This window comes from Cyprinus carpio, chromosome A18 (assembly GCF_018340385.1).
Source record: "Cyprinus carpio isolate SPL01 chromosome A18, ASM1834038v1, whole genome shotgun sequence".
Taxonomy (NCBI): Eukaryota; Metazoa; Chordata; class Actinopteri; order Cypriniformes; family Cyprinidae; genus Cyprinus; species Cyprinus carpio.
In genome coordinates, this window is record NC_056589.1 from 24,984,743 (window position 1) to 25,003,624 (window position 18,882).

General features: G+C 34.7%; 1 protein-coding gene across 1 annotated transcript in view; it reads left to right on the top strand.

Moving 5' to 3' along the window:
- LOC109108892 (SH3 and multiple ankyrin repeat domains protein 3-like) overlaps positions 1–18,882 on the top strand; it is a 225,644-nt gene continuing 206,762 nt past the window's right edge. The window contains 1 exon segment of the mRNA XM_042775608.1: positions 1–135. The gene's annotated coding sequence lies outside the window, so the exon portion shown is untranslated.

Here is an 18,882-nt window from a genome sequence, read left to right on the forward strand (position 1 = left end):
CTTTGTGTTTGTCTCATTTGCACACACACATTAGATACACGTTTCCATCTTCATTGTCAAACATGTGCGTACACATGTTGCATGTGCATTATGCTTCATAACTCACACACTCTGGACATCTAACTGTTTTCCATGGTGAGTTTTTACTTTTTTGTATAAAGCAGTAGAGAGAATGACGTATATGTGGAAGTGGATGTTTTTCTTGATGAAAAGCCTCACTTCTGATGATGTATGATGATTTATATAAACACACACAATAGTTGCACAATTCTCATTTTGATTTCTGTCACCAGAATTGTTAGGAGATTATTCTTTGTTGTAACTGGTGAGAAACGTAAGCTCATATGTTTTTGGGCTAAAATGATTTAAATATTTTATTTTATTTTAATTTTTTATTTTTTTATTTTTTATTATTTTATAGATTGAGGAGAGGAAAACTAGACTCAAACCTAAACCTCAAATGCTTTTGGGATAAAAAAAAAAAAATTCCGTCAGCATTGTATTTATTTTTTTTTATTTTTTTGCCATTATCTATCTTTTGCATTGGCATTATTCTATTTTAGCATATAGGGGATTGGAAATGATCAGCGAAAGAGGGGAAACTGAATTCGGAAAAGTTGCATGCTGGATTTAAACTCCCATAACCTGCATTAGAACTGTAACTCAGCGTGGCAGAAAACATGCACTAATCAGTAGTTGTTTACAAAGGCAAACTCTAATGCATACTACACATTAGTTGGTTGTTAGGGCATTGCTAAATGGTTGTAGTTTTTTTTTTTTTTTTTTTTGTCAAGGCAAAATTAGTATATCTGAAGTAATGACACACCTTTCCTCAACAAGCCACATGATGAAATGAATGAAATTCAAATTGTTCAAATCCCTAACACTTAGTGTGAGCAATAATAATAATAATGAGGCAGTATCATCAATGCTAATGACTAAGCAAGCAGCACTAATTATTTTAGTGTTTATCATGGTGTCATCATGTCACTCTTCTCAGTGTCTGCCTCAGGTTTGCTTTTATTTGCAGTGGAGTCTCTGTAGGCATGGGTCATCTTTATGAGATGCGTCCTGCTAATCGTATTTAAGGCTTATTACCTCTCTCACTCTCTCTGTTTCCGTCTCACACACACACACACACTCACTCACAGCCTGTGGTGCTGGCTTCATTAGTACTATCCGTCAGCGTTAATGTAGAACAATCTGCAATTTCCAAACACTCCCGAAACATCTGTCAGAATGAGGGTTAATGCGGCTTCGGCAATCATCTCGCCCGTAAACACTACCGTTTCCTATAAACGTGTCCGGAACAACCAGAGGTTTATTTGCTTTTATAATTAGAGGTTGAGGCTAAATGCATTTTTCATGCTAAAGATCAGGCCGACAGTGTGTCAGTTCTTTATTTGTCATCTTCTGTTATGTTACGTTGGTTTCACTGTGATATGTGTTCAATACTGAAATGCTAAACGGTCTAAAGTGAGTCCCGGACTAAATAGTTCATTGTTTCCTTGTCATTGAGAGTTTTGGTTGAAATTTAAGTTTGCTAAGGGCAAAAGAATGTGGGAAGACCTTTGGCTATCTTTCCCATCAGCCCCTTTCTGTCTTTTAGTTCCTGATGTGCTCTGGGAATCTCAACACAGTTGGCCACGAGCCCAAATCAAGACAATACAAAGGTAAATGGGACACTACAGTTTTATCAGTGATTTGAAGCGGTCTTTAGAATATTTGAATGAAAAAAAAATCAAAAGTGTATTTGTATGCATATCTAAGTTAACCTGTTTACTTGAAATATAAATGTAATATATTTCAAATATTTATAGAATTTAGTGATGTTATATGATTTCATTTTTTCATTTCTCATTTTTAAAGACTGGTAAGAAAAAAAAAAATGATTATTTTAAATTAATAGCTTATTGTATTGACACATTTTTAACTGTAAAAAAAAGTGTTTTATCTTTCAACTTTTATGCTTATTTAAATGTTATTCAAATAACTTAACTGAAAAAATGTATCTTGGGGTTTATTCATATAACATTAATAGTGGGTAGGAAAAGATACAGATACTGTTAACTTAATAAATATTTTCCAGATAATACTTTAATACTTTAATACTGGCTTCTGTACAGTAACAATATAAAAGCTAACAACATATTTTCTTTTTCACACTATTTTCTCACACAGTAAAAATGGATCCGTATGCATACAATTATATATCTGCTGTATGCATAAGATTATATATCTGTTTAATATTTCAGGGTCTTTAAAAACCCTTGATTTACAGTTAGGTCTTTTAGAATCTTATACCATTTGTTTTATGTTTGGTTTTGGAAACAATTGAGGTTGCAGAGTTTTGGGCAAGGACTACTATGTCTAAGCAATCAGATTTATTGATTTTTTTTTTTTTTACCTGACAGACCATAAAATGAGAAGAAAACTCCCACAGAACACAGTGAATGAAGGTCACCAAATTATTTTTGAATGCAGAAATAACATTAGCATAGCATATTTTCTACAAGACTTCAAGAGCTACATGGAATGATAATTGGTTTTAAACGACCTTTTTTTCTAGTCTCTTTTGTTGTTGATTTTGATGGAAATCGATGCATAATAGTGTTAATCCAGCATGGGCACCTGTTGTCCTTGTATATGCTAATGTGTTTGTATGGAGCAAAGGCTCTTTTCATCTACAGGTCACAGCTCAACCACTGTTCAGCTCCAACACTGTGAACCGTGAAGAACAGCACAACACCAAAACCCATCTGCATTCTGTTGTTTAGAAAGCTATATCATGCTTATAGCTCTCTCCGCTGTGGGAGGTATGTGTATATGCAGCTAGAAAAACAATTGGTGAAAGTGTCAGGACTGATGTTTACTGTGATGATGGTTGTAGTTGTAGATCGGTGCACTGATATTATTGGCATAGCTCCTCTTGGAGATTTTAGAGCACTTATAGCAACACATGGATGATGTGCAGGGATATTACTCTGTGCTTGGTGTTAATCTCTCAGCTGTAATTATGTTGCACATTGATGTCAACGCAAACATGCTTTTAATGAGTGTGTTTAATTTTTAGAGCAGATGAGTACTGCAGGGGCTGGATAGAGTTGTGTATGAAGTATACTCACAGGCTCACATGCATATAGGCTATAAGTATTGAACCATGCGCAACTAAGGTTATTCAATAAACTCTGCTCATTTTTTACAACCATTATTCGTCTCCTGCCTCTGCTCTACTCTGGCTTTACACAGTCAACTTGGCTGATAGAAGACATGCTGTTAACAGTATGCAGTGTTTTTACAAGTCACATTTTTTTCAAAGAATTTTTATATGATTTTATAGAAAATAAGTAAATATTTAAATTCTATAATTAAATATATTTTATATTTAATTTTAATATATAATTAAATATATTTTATATTTAATTTTAATAAATGTTAAATGATAAATGGAAAAATGTTTTATATTAAATCATTAAATCTAAAAGTATATATATATATATATATATATATATATATATATATATATATATATATATATATATATAGCAATTAATTTGATTAATTGACACATAATGTCAGTAATTAAATATATATTTAATGACATTATGTGCCAATTAATTAATTAATTAATTAATTATTTTGATTCAACATGGCATAAATAATGCTAAATTCATATTAATGGGTTAAAAAGTGAATATTTAAGTATGAGATTATTATTTATTTTTTTTTTTTAAATGAAATGATACTCTCAATATGAAACTAATAGCACCAGTATGTGGGTGTATGTCACTGTCTTAATAAGTGAGTCATTCAGTCAATCATTTAACCGCTTTGTATCAAAAAGCTGTGAGTCTTTATGAGTGGATCACTGAATTAATGGCTCACTCAAGTTGTTAAAAATCGTGGATTCATTCAGTAACAAAAACCACTGTGTGTTGCTCGGAAAGGCACAACAGTTCTGCTGTTGCTTTGTTTGGCACTATTTTCATTTGTAAAATTGAGCAAAACAGATAATATTGGCAATATTGTGTCTAAATTTTAACACAGTAATAACTTTGTTTATTTAACCTATTGCATCAAAAATTAATATCACATTTGCAATAATGCAGAAAAACAGATACTTGCTTGTGTGATATTGCTAAATATATCATATGAAATAAATATAGGACAAAAACCTATACAGGGACATTTCTTGCCCACATATTTTAAATTTAGGGGCGTCGAACTGCATTCTAATATAGGCTACATTACACAGTCAGTCCTAATCTCTCTCTCTCTCTGTCTCTCACTTGCTCCTTGCTCTTCCTCCAAAATCACATTATACTTTACAACACAAAATGAATGTTAATTGTAAATGCCAAGAACTTGTTCTCCAGGGGAGCTTAAATGTGGGTTAAACTCCCAGTCAGAGATTTTAATGAGGATTGTATTAAGCTCCCCTTTTGTGTAAGATCATTCTGTGGCTTTTGAAAATTAGGCTTATTTCTGAAGCTACTGCAGTTTTGGTGTGTGTCTTAATGTTGTGTAGTGCAATTACAGGCTTCTTGCATACTGTGTGTGTATGGAATTTAATATCCAATCCTTTAAAGGGGTAATATCATAGAAATTAAATTTTCCTTGAACTTTTGAAATAATAAAAGTTGGATGTAGCTTTCAAAACTCAGAACTCCTTTCCCAGTCCATAAAGAGCATTTGCTGAAACAAAGCTCCAAACATAGGCAATTTTCAACTTTCTGACATCAACTAGATGAATACATTAACATGACCGCCCACATTTACATGTACAATGCCTATAGAAAAATAAATTTACTCTTTTTGACACAAGAATAATTTACTAACATTATAAGTAATCTATAAAAGTAATTAAATTCACTAAATAGTAATGATCTTCACTTTGCATCTATGTCATGAATTCATTGTATTTGAGTACCTGTTCAATATTTTAGAGGAAAAAAAACTCCGGGTTTGGTGGGAAATTGATCTTTAGGATTTAAAAAAAATGCATACTGTATTTTGAAGCGTGTATTTGGATCTACATGCTTTTTTTTGCGAATGAGAAGAGAAATGCCAATGGGTAATGTTATTGAGTAATGTATAGCTAGACTAAAGATTCGAATATCTGCATAATTTAGAGAGTACATCATTTATTCTCTTACATGATGGAAATATGCAAGGTGCCAGGAGAATCTTGTCTAACAAACTGTGGTCCATAAAAATCCATTATGGTTATGATATGAGTCGGTTTTCTGCTGCAAGGCGGATGTTGTCTCACAAACACTGAAATGTTAGCCTATATGATGTTGTATGAGAAACACCAATATTTGTAGAATTGTGTGGAAATGTGTGAGTGTGAAGTGAGTGTGTATGTGTGTGCCTGTTGATGTTACACTGCAAAATGAATTATTGAAATCTCTTTATTTATTAATATATTTTTTGCTTACCATACTATATATGTGTGTGTGTGTGTGTGTGTGTGTGTGTGTGTGTGTGTGTGTGTATATGTGTGTGTTTGGGACTGATGCCGTTTTTATTATTTTAATTATCATTATTGTTACAAAAGTTACTTCAAAGAAATAGTGATGTTTAATAAGATAATCAAAGCAACATTTTGGCATCTTACATCTGTAAATAATAAACATCAGCCAACAATATTAGCAAACGAAAAGATATATTAATGTATAAAGTTGTATTTCCTTACACTGCTGCATTTAACAATGTGCTATATAATATAGGGCTTGTCCTCAGACTGCAGAGCTGGTGGAGAGAGACAGACTTTTACAGTTTTTTTTTCACAAATATCACAAGAATAGAAGAGTGATTTGACATTTCTTTGAGAAGAACACCTGTTAGTAAATATGGTTGTCAGTACTAAGCATACGTCAAAGACTCTGTGTCTACAGAACGAGATCAAGTGCTTGCATAAGAATATTAACCATATTTGCAGTGTGTACAAGGCCTTGGACACTCAACAAGTAGCTCTGTTGCCATTGGTTACCTAACACTGATCCAAACATAATGTACTAAATTAGCTTCGTTTAAGGATGTTAATTGAAAATTCTTCATCATTATTCCATGTCATTATTTTCTATAGCTTGTTGGGGCCCTCTAATCAGCAGCAAACATGATTTCTATGATCATGTGTGTGATTGTTTTAATATGATGGATGGGGAATTCCAACTTGTGGGTCTTTTTTGAAAAATTATTAAGTTCCTTTCCTGCAATGACTTGAATCTTACAGGTCAGTAGAACTTTCTGCCAGGATGTGTGTTTTGTGGTTAAAGGATGCCACACAGGGATAACTGCTTACATCTTTCAGATCCAATCAAAATGACTTTTACCTCTCTCTCTCTGTGTGTGTGTGAGTTAGTTTGATCCATCATTTCTATAGTGGAATTCGATGCTTGATAGCTGTGTGGACATGCATAGATTGTCTGCTGTTGAAGCCTGGGGTGAGCAATACCTCTCTCTCTCTCTCTCCCCTTCTCTCTCTCTCTCTCTCTCTCTCTCTCTCCCCTTCTCTCTCTCTCTCTCTCTCTCTCTCTCTCACAAACACACAAACTTACACACACACACACACACACACACACACACACACTTAAAATGTTCAGTTAAATGTTGATTGAGAAGACAGTGCTGTGTGCACGGCTAGGGAAGTTTTGTCATTCTCAGTGCTGCTTGGACCTTAAACAGTATTTAAATGCTTCCCGGTGGCCACTGCAGGCACCCTGTGAGGCCAGATTTACCAGAAGCTTCATTTTGTGAGTTTCTCATTTGACTGCATCCGATTGCAGTGTCAAGTTGAATGACTGGAGCAGATGAGACTCCACAGAAAGTTTGTAATCAGGCAAAGCCGTATTGCATGAATAAATGTTCATATTGAGTTTGTGAAAAACGTGGCCACAACTCTAGTGACCTGTTTTGTAAAAGAGAACAATAATGTCACAGCTAACTGCCCGAATATGTCTGCAGCTGCCTTTTGTCTTTTGAAATCCTATGTTTCGATTCAGTCAACGAAAATTTTAATCCACTATAAGACTTGATAACCAGATCAGTTTTTCTTTTTTTTTTTTGTTTTTTTTTCATATTTCGATATAGTTTGATTTTTACATTTTTCCTGAAGAAAATGTGAGTGTTGTTTGTCTGTTGCCACAATACTAGGGTGTTCTGGGTTGTTGTTTGGTGTTGCTGGGTAGTTGTTGGGCTGTTGATGGCATGTTGCCTGGTGTGTTGCTGGAGAGGTTTTGGGGTGTTGCTGGGTAGTTGTTGGGCTGTTGATGGCATGTTGCCTGGTGTGTTGCTGGAGAGGTTTTGGGGTGTTGCTGGGAAGTTGTTGGGGTGTTGATGGCGTGTTGCTGGGGCGTTGCTGGGGTGTTGATGGGCTGTTGATGGGGTGTTGCCTGGAGATTTTTTGGGGTGTTGCTGGGTAGTTGTTGGGGTGTTGATGGGCTGTTGCTGGGGTGTTGATGGAGAGTTGTTGGGGTGTTGCTGGGTAGTTGTTGGGCTGTTGCTGGGGTGTCAATGGAGAGTTGTTGGGGTGTTGATGGGCTGTTGATGGGGTGTTGCTGGGGTGTCGATGGAGAGTTGTTGGGGTGTTGCTGGGTAGTTGTTGGGGTGTTGATGGGCTTTTGATGGGGTGTTGCTGGGGTGTTGATGGAGAGTTGTTGGGGTGCTGCTGGTTAGTTGTCGGGGTGTTGATAGGGTGTTGCTATTGATAGGTTATTGTTTGTATGTACTAGTGCAAAAAATGGTCAGGTCACACATCCAACTTGTTGTTATGACGTGTAATCATAATTCATGCAGGATTACTATACACACATATGCTGCATTCTTAGCTCTTGAACAATTAAATTGTTCATTGACTTTCAATATAGCTTACATCTACAACCGTCCAATGGTTATTTGACTTCCTTTCCTGACGGCTTGGGCACAGGAAGCTCTAATATCCTTGTGTAATGGAGTGTTTCTCTGTCACCGTCCACTGTCTCTAATTAAACGGTCCCATTTGTGAGTTTAACTAGTCCCGTTTTTTACTTTTAACCTAACCAAAAAAAGTATTTCTCCAATTTTAACGTATCTGCTTCTTGATGTCAGCACATTCTCCCCTTTCTATTTTTTTTAGAATATTGCCTCCTGTAAATAAAATATTCTCTCCCTCTTTTCTTAAAATCTGTAAAGAATAAAATAACTTATGAATGTTACACATTTTGTGTAAATCAAATGATAAAAATGAAAAGGATTTTAATTCCAGGCTTTAGCATAACACATTGTGGAAAAAGTCCATGTGAGGTGAATCCTTACACTTACAGTATAGCATTAACACAATCCTTATGCAAAGTGCTATTCGAGTGAAAAATATCAGTCAGTTTACTTGGTTGTTATTTTTTCAAGCATATTGAGCACAGGTCTCTTTATCTTCAGATTTCTCTTTTATCTGAGATTCAACAGATAAAGCCAGTGTAGAGCATCTCTAGTGTTGTTTATTGATCTCAGAGTCCTCCATTCAGCAGTCACTTCCAGCCATCCTGCTCTCCTGCGCTGTTATGAGTATTTTGTATGAATGGATGAAAATGAGGTTGCTCGTGGCACTGCTGTCGGAATCATCACTGGCCTCCGATCTGCTTTGGTTAAATAATGAGGCAACACACAGATAATGCATAACCTAAAAAGATCAGGCCAGAATCGATACAACTGCTGAGTGCTCCGTGCAACATCTCTCTCCCGTGATTATCCTGAGCAGGTTTGGGACCAGAAGTAGCAGTAATGGAGATAGAACGATGAGAGGGAAAAAAATTTAGACAAATAGAGGTAAATCAACAGAAACAGGAGAGCAGCTGTAGAGATGAGCAAAGACTTTGTCTCTCCCTATGAACTCATAAATATTCAATTATTATTAATATTATTATTATTATTATTATTATTGTTGTTGTTGTTGTTGTTGTTATTAGTATTCAATTTTTTATATTATTATTTTATTTAATAACAACAATAACAATAATTATTATTTTTATTATAGTAAAATTTAAAATAATAATAATGTAAAATAATAACAGTAATAATAGTTATAAATAGATAAATAGTTATTAACAGTAATAACAATAATAGTTATTATTATTAGTAGTATTATTATATATAATAATTAATATAAATATTAATTTGCATTATATATATATATTAATAATAATAATAACAACAGCTAATATTGTTATTACTATTAATAACTGTTATTATTGTTATTGTTTACATTATATTTGTTAATGTTACAATAATAATAATAATAATAATAATAATAATTATGATTATTATTATTATTATTCTTATTCTTATTATTTAAATTAATACACATATGTGCGTGTACATAATGACACTTTTGTACAAAAATACTTCAGAGAAAAATTAACTATTAAATATGTGTTATTGTTTGCTTTAACAATAATATTTATTTCATCATATTTAAATTATAAAAATATGAACATGGCCTTGGTCTTTTCCTCTCAGTTTCTTTCTTACCAGCATTGTCTCTCTTTCTAGGGAAAAAAATCCTTCAAGTACCACTTTCTCATCGATTGGTTGCCCTCTCTTTCCTTCATCAGTCTATCTCTCTGTCTCTGTAGACATTATGCACCTCCATTAAATCTCATTTCAGTCTGTCTGGTAGGTTTCTCCCTCTCTCTCTCTCTCTCTCTCTCTCTCTCTCTCTGTCCTCATTCTTGCTCCATGTGTTTGTGTTGAAGCCTGCAGGGCAGAGTGAGAGACAGAGAAGGCCCAACTGTCCTGCTGCGGCTTGTGTTCAGAGACGAGACTTCTGTCTGTTTAGCTGGGTAGATGCTCAAACATTTGCCACATGGCATGTGCTTAGGAAGAAGTGGAGGGAACACTTAATGCCTTTTTATTTGGCTAGCTCGATTTCAAGATGTAAGATCAGTAAATGCCAAATCTCTCTTTTACACGTTTTCCACCGATGGTGAAATTTATTTATTTTGTAAATGTTTTTAAACTGTTATTGAGATAATTGTTTAAATAAAAACTTCTTTCACAAAAGAATTAGATTTATTCAAGCATCAGTACATCAATAAATGATCATCAGTGCCAGGTTAAGTAAAAATGTAATGCAAATAAAATGTCCATGTTTAATAATATATTTAAAATTTAAGCAATATACAGTAATATTTTAGTATCATTGAGATAATATTATAGTTTTTGTTAATATTTGTATATTTTCTATTCCATTTAGATTTTAATTTTAAAGTATAAGTATTTAAAAAAAATAAAAAAGTTTATTATTATATTATTATTATTATATTATTATTATTGCTTGTTTTTAACTTCATTTTATTTTTTGCCACGTTATATACAATATAAAATTTTAATTTTCTTTTCTTTTCATTTTTAAATGTGACTTTTTACCTTGTTTTTATTTCCTTAAATTTTTTTAATTCACATTTTTTATTCCCTTTTTAAGATTTTTTTTTATTGCTTAAAGAAATGGTACATCATCAGGCTGTAGGCCTGTTTTGTGGTAAACAAGCTGTAATAGATGATGACATTCAGAAAGTTTTCTCCTGAGATTTCTGCCCTCCCTGACGTCTCTCATCTTCCTCTCTATACCCCAAAACAAAGCTCTTCATCTCTCTTATTAGGGTAGGTAATTGAAAGTGGAGAGGCTCGTCATCTCACCTGGTTAATGTTCATTCAAACTAGAGCACATCCTCTGCTTTCCATTAGATTTCCTCTCTCTTCTTACTCACCTCATTTATTCACATCATCCAGCTCTTTACTCAGCATGTCACTTTCCAGCCTATTCCAGTGAAAGCTGCCAGAAGCTTTCGCTAAGGCTGTTCGTTCGTCCTATCTTTTGGCTGGTCTTTTGTGCTTTCAGAAAGTCGTGAGAGAGCAATAACCTAGCATACATCTGAAATTAATCGTAATCGAGCTGCATTCCAATCTGTTTATCTCTCGTGAACAAACAGTGGCTAAATGAATGCTAACCATTGTTTACACAACACTAACTTTGTCCTCGCCCTACTGTGTTGTTGTTAAATAAACTTCACCCCTCACGAGCACCAGTCAAAGCTGGCGTACCCTTCAGTGCTACTTTGTCAGAGCCGCAGCTCTGTTCAGCTTAATATGAGGGTGTGCGGCTACCTAATGCAGTGTGTATGGCTTGCTAATTAATTTGATAGGCTAGTCACGCTCTGGCTTGTCCAGTGGGATAGGATGGATTGTATTGGATCAGTGACACAGATTAAAAGAGAGTAGCCACTGAATGTGTTGGATGGGTCCTGTACCACTGTGTACTTTCATTAAGCTAATGCCGCTGAGTTTCAGTGTGATAGCGGCTATTATCAGCCAAGCTATTTCCCATCTCACTGAAATTACTCGTCCCTCATCACCCGTTTCTAAAGATAAATAAACAGTTGTGTGGTATAGTCTAGTAGAAATGATGAAAAACTAATAGGGCTTTCTGTATTGCAATAACCTTGATGTGCTGTAGCATCTTTTTATATGCTTTCAAGCTTTGTCGCTCATGGACAGTTCAGCTAAACTAGTTACTGATTGTTGCTCCAAGACGGTTCAAGCTTATTTAGGTGGTTTATCAAATGGAGTTTAACCTGGTTTGAGACTTTTTTTCCCACATTGACAGGGACCTGTTTGAACTGATTAATCATTTGTGAACTAGTTAACCAGCTTATAGTAAGTACTTTAGGTAGCCTATATAACTTTTCCAGAAAGTGCATAGACAAAACTTTACTTGGTTAAAGACATCTGACCATCTATCTATCTATCTATCTATCCATCTATCTATCTATCTATCTATCTATCTATCTATCTATCTATCTATCTATCTATCTATCTATCTATCTATCTATCTACAGTATATATCTATCTATCTGTCCGTCTGTCTGTCTTTCTGTCCGTCCGTCCGTCCGTCCATCCGTCTGTCCCAGTTCAGATAAGGAGAACATGCATTTTATTCCAAATCCAGAAGGATTCAACCAGTGCAAAAAAAGTACAGAAATGTAAAACAGGATGTGAGTGATCCTTTGGTGAATGCACGCCCAGGTTTCATCTTATCTAAATCTTGTTGGGCTGTCCTGCTGTGAGTCTGGTGGCATCGTGAACAAACCAGAACAGGAAATCTGATCAGCTGGAGTAATGAGCTCTGAGCTGCTGCTTCTCCTTTTTGCATCTTTTATAGACCTCCACAAGCCAAGCTCAACGCCAGCTAAATTCTTAATGACCGCTCAGACTGGGCTGTATACGCTCTCATTTTTGCCTGCACGCTCGCAGCTCCCTTAGATCGTTTGCTTTTTCCTGATGCCGGGAAATGATGTGTCTCTTTGTTGATAAGGAGAATGACCTGTTTTGAATGTAGCTGAAAGCAAAGTGTCATAGTAATGAGAGGATAGTGCTTCGGCTCTCGTGGCAAACATAAAAGTCAAGACACGAAAAAGGGAGGAAGCTCTTGGCAGCATCTGGAAAATACTTGATATTAGGTTGCCATGGCAACCTGCTAACACATGGAAATAGTCGTTAATTGCAGGTAATGGCAACACCGCAAGCGTGCGGTGAAAAGTTGAGTCAAAACATTTGTACATTTTATGTTAACATGTAATTATGCTAAAACAGTAATAATTTAATGAGGGAAGCACTGCACAATTGTATTTTTTCTTTTTCTTTTTTATCTTTTCACATCTTCATAGTCAACAAACTGTAATTTTTTCATAATTGAGAAGTAATTTTCCTTGTGTGTGCACCGTTTTTCCTTTGAAGTGTAAGACAAGAGTTTCGTTCTTTAATTAAAGGCTCTGGGCTCTCCAGACTGCTCTGATGAAATGCTGTCAGAAATTACAATGTCTAGAGACCATGTTCCTGTTTGGCCCCATTTATTCTTCTTTTCTGGTCTCACTCCTTTCTTATCTGTCCCTCTCTGTCCGTTTTTTTTTTTAATCCCTAGAGGTCACTGGTTTATCAGAGATGATATCATATGGAGGCAGGCATGCCCGTCTAAAAAAGATGTTCAGTGGGAAAAATGTAGGGTAGGACTTGATTTTAAACATACTTTTTATTGATTTTGCTAAATACCACAGTATATTTGCAGATATTTAAAATGTAGGGTAGGACTTGATTTTAAACATACTTTTTATTGATTTTGCTAAATACCACAGTATATTTGCAGATATTTAGCAAACACGCTAACACGCTAAACTCCATATGATACTCCGGGTTGCCAGTTAGTGGAAAACACAGTGTATTGCAGCCATGGATCCATCTAAAAAAATCAATGACTAGAGGCTTATTAAAATTCAGATAAATCAACTCATCAACTTATGTTCGTCGCCTTCCATCATCAATTGAGCTTGTTCCTGTTATGTGTCCTCAATCTGGCAACCCACATGAGCATCAAGTCTGAGGAGGAAGAAGTGGGAGAAACAACTTTTTAATTTGGACTGCGGTATCCATTCCAGATGTTAGCTGTCAATATTACATTCTGCACCTTTAAACATCTGTTTATCTGTTACTTAACACAGTATGTATTGTCTTCAGTGAAAAAAAAAGAGTTGTTTTTGCAGCAAAACTTTGATTATTAACAAAATGTTTTGGTTGGAATAACATTAACCACTGAATCATCTACAATAACACCAGGATTGTGTGCATTGAGAAAGTAAATAAAACCACTTTAAACCATATTTAAGTAAGGCATTTATGTTTTTATTCAGTGTTAGAAATAGACGGAGGAATCAAAGGTGCGGAAAACAACCTTTTAAACAGCCAATGTCTTGTTAAATCCTGTAATGAAGCGAATGTACTGTTACTCTTTCATCCGTAACTTTGCAACCTTGAACTTTTCTTTATTCTTATTGAAATTAGTGGGGTTTACAGAACACAGTACATGAAGATATAATTAGGATTTTTACACAAATACCGCATTAACTTTGTTCTGGAATCTAATTGCGTATGCATCATGTTCTTCATCAAACTTTAAAACTTACAAATTTATGCATGCTTTTAGGCTAAAAGTGTTCTCACCAAATAGGCAACAGGCAATCAAGAGCACCTTGTGAGTGTGGTCTGTCATTCTCTTGTTTAAATACCCATCCCTCCATCGATCCATCTGTCTTTCTTTGCATCCATCCTTCCGTCCATCTTGCTATCTTTATCCTTGTTGCCGTTAAATGTTGTTAAATACTTGCCGTTCACTCATCTCAGTCCAGATTACACAGACGAAAACATCAGTTATTCTTTAACTCAGAATGACTGTATATGTTCCTGAGTGTGCAGTCCTTAAATGTTGGTGTGTATGTAGTGTTTGTGCACAGCCTGACATTCTCTACCATAGAGATCTGAGTTTTTTTTTTCATTTTTTCTTATTTTTTCTCTTCTACTTACTCGGTGTTTGGCTCTTCCTCTGTTTCCATGGTAACATGTCAAACTATCGGAACCTCCTGTCTCCACCCAACCCAGCCCCCCTCCCAATTTGGTTGTAGGTCAGAGATAAAGAGCTGGAGAGAAAGCGAGCAAGTACTCTTAAAGGTGTTTGGAGTTTCATGGCTCTTTTATGGCTCAGCTCTTTCTCTCTTCTTCCCTCTCTCTCTGTCTACTTTCAAATACACTTGGATCTCTATGGTGACGAGAGCAGCAGGCCTGTCTGCTGTTTGCTTGGGTTCTGTAATGGTGAGTAACACATGAAACTGCCCTGTTTCTCCTTACTGCTTAAAGTACAAGTCTTTGTACTTTTTATCATACATATTGTATCAGTTCTGTGATGCATCACTTTGATGAATCCAGAGCAGTTGTACGCTTGAATAACTTTGATTTTTGGTTCAGTTTAATTATTTTTGTTATGTTATTTCGCTTTCTTACTCTCTCTCTCTAACTCTGCAACTCTTTGGCCTGTAAGTACCAAAACCTAGTGAGCTGCATATCTGGACAGCATTGCAATCCCAGAATACATTGTGATGTGCTCAGTGAAAAAATAAAGAAAAAAAAGCAACAGCTTAGTTTGTGTTATTTACTTTTGGCAGGGTAATTTAAACTTTTTTTTTTTTTCAGCTTCATGTGCATATAAGATGTGCATATAATGTCCAGTTTATGTGCATATAAAACACACTGTAATAAAAAAGATACTGGTAATTTTCTGCCAGGACATTATCTATAAAGTTACTCACTCAAAATAAATAAAAACTGAACTAATACTAAAACTGAAATAAAAATAATTTAAAACTAAATATTTAAAAATGACAAAAGTACATAACGAAATAACAAAAATGGACTAAAATTCAATTGAAAACTGTCAATATTCAGTTTATATTTTATAAATGTAATATACAAATATTCAAAAAATTGTAAGTATAACTATAACGGTAAATAAATAATACTAAAATATCACTAGTGTACTATAAACAAACTCGACTATCAAACAAATGATTGGTCCTTTTGGGTTTGGTCCTGTCTCCAGTGCACTTCTTGTAAGTTGTAGGCTGTCTATGAAGGTGGTTCTGTTAGGGTTCTGATGCTGCCTTCTTTGTTTTGAGCTAATCTCTCTTTTTCTCTGCCTGTGTTTATTGTAAGTAAGATTAAACATGGTCTTTACAGGTCAGACAGCAAATAAACTGAAGCTCGCCCAGTAATCAGTTCATAACTGACTTCCAAGACAAACACACACCTACAGACTGGCCTTAGTCTTACTGTGACAATCAGAGGGATTCATGGAAACACAATCAGGCCGCTAATGGAAATGGAAAATGAAGTGCTTTCAATCAGCCCCATGCCGAGTGCATTCATGAGCATAACAATTTAAATTCCTTTATTTCATTAGTGTGATACTTGATATTTTGCCATAATTATATTGTGTGTCATTTGTATGCATTGTACTTTCTCAATTACATCTAGCAGGATTCCACGAGTTTGGCATGTGGGTAGTTTTCATGAAGCACACCAATGTTTTTTTATGCCTCAAGAACCCACTTGAACTTCTCCCTAAGTTGTTTGGTAAAACAATCAGTCAGTCTTTCAGTAACACTTTGTCTGTCATTTTGTCAGTAATCCAGGAAATCAGCATTAATCAATTTCATCCCCTTTAGACATCATGTATGTGACAGAAAATACAAACACAGGTTTCTTCCTCTATGTAACTTCGAAAAATGGCATTTGTGCTCTTAAAGAAATACTATAGGTTATTTTAAGCTCAATTGACAGCATTTGTGGTGTAAAGTAGAATACCACAAGAACCTGGACTCATTCCTTGTTTCTCTCTCATTTTTTTAAGCTTTTTTTAAGGTTAAATTGAGGTTATTTTGATGGAATTTTAATGGATGTAAAGCTGTTGAAATCACTGGCGTTCCGTTGTCATGACAACAGTGTTGTAAAATTGCATATAACCTTACACAGAAAAGTCAATTTTTTCACATTTAAAATAATGTTAATGTTATCATTTACAACTTGTGGCTACTTTTGAGAGAGTGAGTATTTATGTTCACAAGGAATCAGTTTTTGCTGCTAAACATTAATGTTCCACACAGAAAATGTTTGGCTGCATCCAAAATTGCTTGAGTAGGAGCTTTTGAAATAAGTACTTTGTTACTATTAAAAAAAAAGCATGTTCTATATAGGCTGTGGTATAAATTTGTGTAGCTTGAATGTAACCTGGACATACTATATTCATCATATTTACACTTGCAGTGTCACAAATCCTCTCCTGTGGCCTCATAGGAAAGTAAAATGTACTTGTGTTGTGCATTTCGAAATCTCTAAAATACTAGTAGTTAATCTACTGTTTTATACTGTGAATTCGGACACACTTCTCTTTTCACAGACTCTTTTTTTCACCTATATAGTGGAGAAGTGTGTATATTAAGATGCCTTTGTTTATAAATTACAGCAACATAAAATGCAAAATGATTTGAAATGTGCAAATCAAACTGACTCAGAATGTTGATGATTCCTGGCTGTTCCTGATTTTTATTATATTGCTATACGTGAGCACAGACAAATAGAATAGTCAAATCACTCACAGTAACAATAGATTCAGCTCATATGAGCTTGATGCATCAAGTTGATGCTAATTTGCATGAAGTTAAACTTTTCTCTGCTTCGTCAAGCTGTTGGACATGCCATATCGTGTTGCCAGCGGCCATTGACTCTCACTTCTGCTTGGTTTGTCTTTGCAAGTTGCTGTCAGTGTGAACAGGGCTTTAAAAGTGCCAGATGGTTAACCAGATGGATAAATGTCTTGCAAACATGACTTAGAAAAATAAAGTAGCTCTAAGAAAAGAGTCTAGCATCATTTGTTTGCAGACACCACATAGTTTGATTTTGTATTATGTAATTCAATGATATTCAGACTTTCTAAAGGCAAGTAACCGTTGTTTTATCAGGAACTGGTAAATTTTTGACTCTTTTTCTGATAACATTCAAAAGACACATCTAAGTGTTTATTTTATTACACTTCATCTATTTGCATCTGTAGATTCCAATTACGATACTTATTTTTAAATGCAGTTTTCTCGAAATGAGTTTTTTTCTAATGCACTGAGCCAGAAATCTCCTTCTTCAGTCGCACTTACATAAACCAGCTTTACACTTTTATTTTTTTTTTCTGTATGTTTTGTATGTTTTAGGTGTTAGGTTGGTTCATATATTAATCACCTGATATATAATTCACATTTTCTTCCTAAAAACCTGTTATCGACCTGTTAATGAGTATTTTCTGATTTATGGAGCGATTAAAAACATGTTGAATTCTTGTCTGATAACCAACAAAATGAAACAAGAATTTTGAACCTGACTTTATCTGATGATCAGATGTCTGTGCTGGACATTTATGCAATTGTAAGCATATTTAATTAGATAATGCTTAATATGCATATTTAAACATAACATTTAAGAAAATTTCATAATACAAATCAATTTAGTTAAATATTTTACTTTTGCCTTTACTGAAGTGTACATTTGGGCCAACAGGTGTGTAAGTGTGTAAGCAATTTAGTATTTGGCAATACTAAATGGGCATGAAACTTTGATCACATTAAGGTTGTACTCTACCTGGACTGATATGCTCATTCTTTGAATAATATATTTGCAGGTGATGTCAGAACTAATGAGTCACCAAACTTTGCTCTCTTTCTTTCCTGATGTACCACACACACATAAAAAACGTCAAATTAATTCCTATGTGTCACACTGCTGTAATACAGTCTTGTCTCCCTAAAGCAAATGTGTAAATTATTATCATCATAAATGATTAATCTAACCTCATACAAAGTGTCCTCACAGACCAAAATCTGATGATCCACTGCCATAATGATCCCAAAAATGAACACAAGACATAGTCATCGGTCAGGACATGTGACTTCACACTCAGTGATGGTGATCGCTAGATAGTGTGGTAACTTTGAAGTGGGATAAATTAAGTTGCTATAAAAAATTACCAGTGCTAAAGGTACAATAGTATCTTAGTATCTCTTACAAAAAAGGTACACTAAGCCCTTTTCAAAAGCTACTGCAGTTTAGGTACTAATATGTAATTTTAAAGTACTAATATGTACCTTTAATGCACTTACTGTATATGCACTATTTAGGGATAAATAAGGAACAAAGATCATACCATTTAGATTTTGTATTTCAGAAAAGACTAGAGTAGAATAGTGAGCTATTTAACTGATGGATTGAGGCATAGTTTTTTCTCCTTTTTTTGCTATGTACTGCAGGAGATCGCTCAAATGTGCACTTTCTTTCTCTTTCATTTGCATTTTGGAGAATAATGCATTGGTCTTTTGTTAATTCATCTTTTTTTGTTCTTTCACACTGAGTGTGACAGATCAAAATGAGAACAAAATGACAGCGGCCATATTTCTTTCAGATGACGTCAGTTTATTCATACGC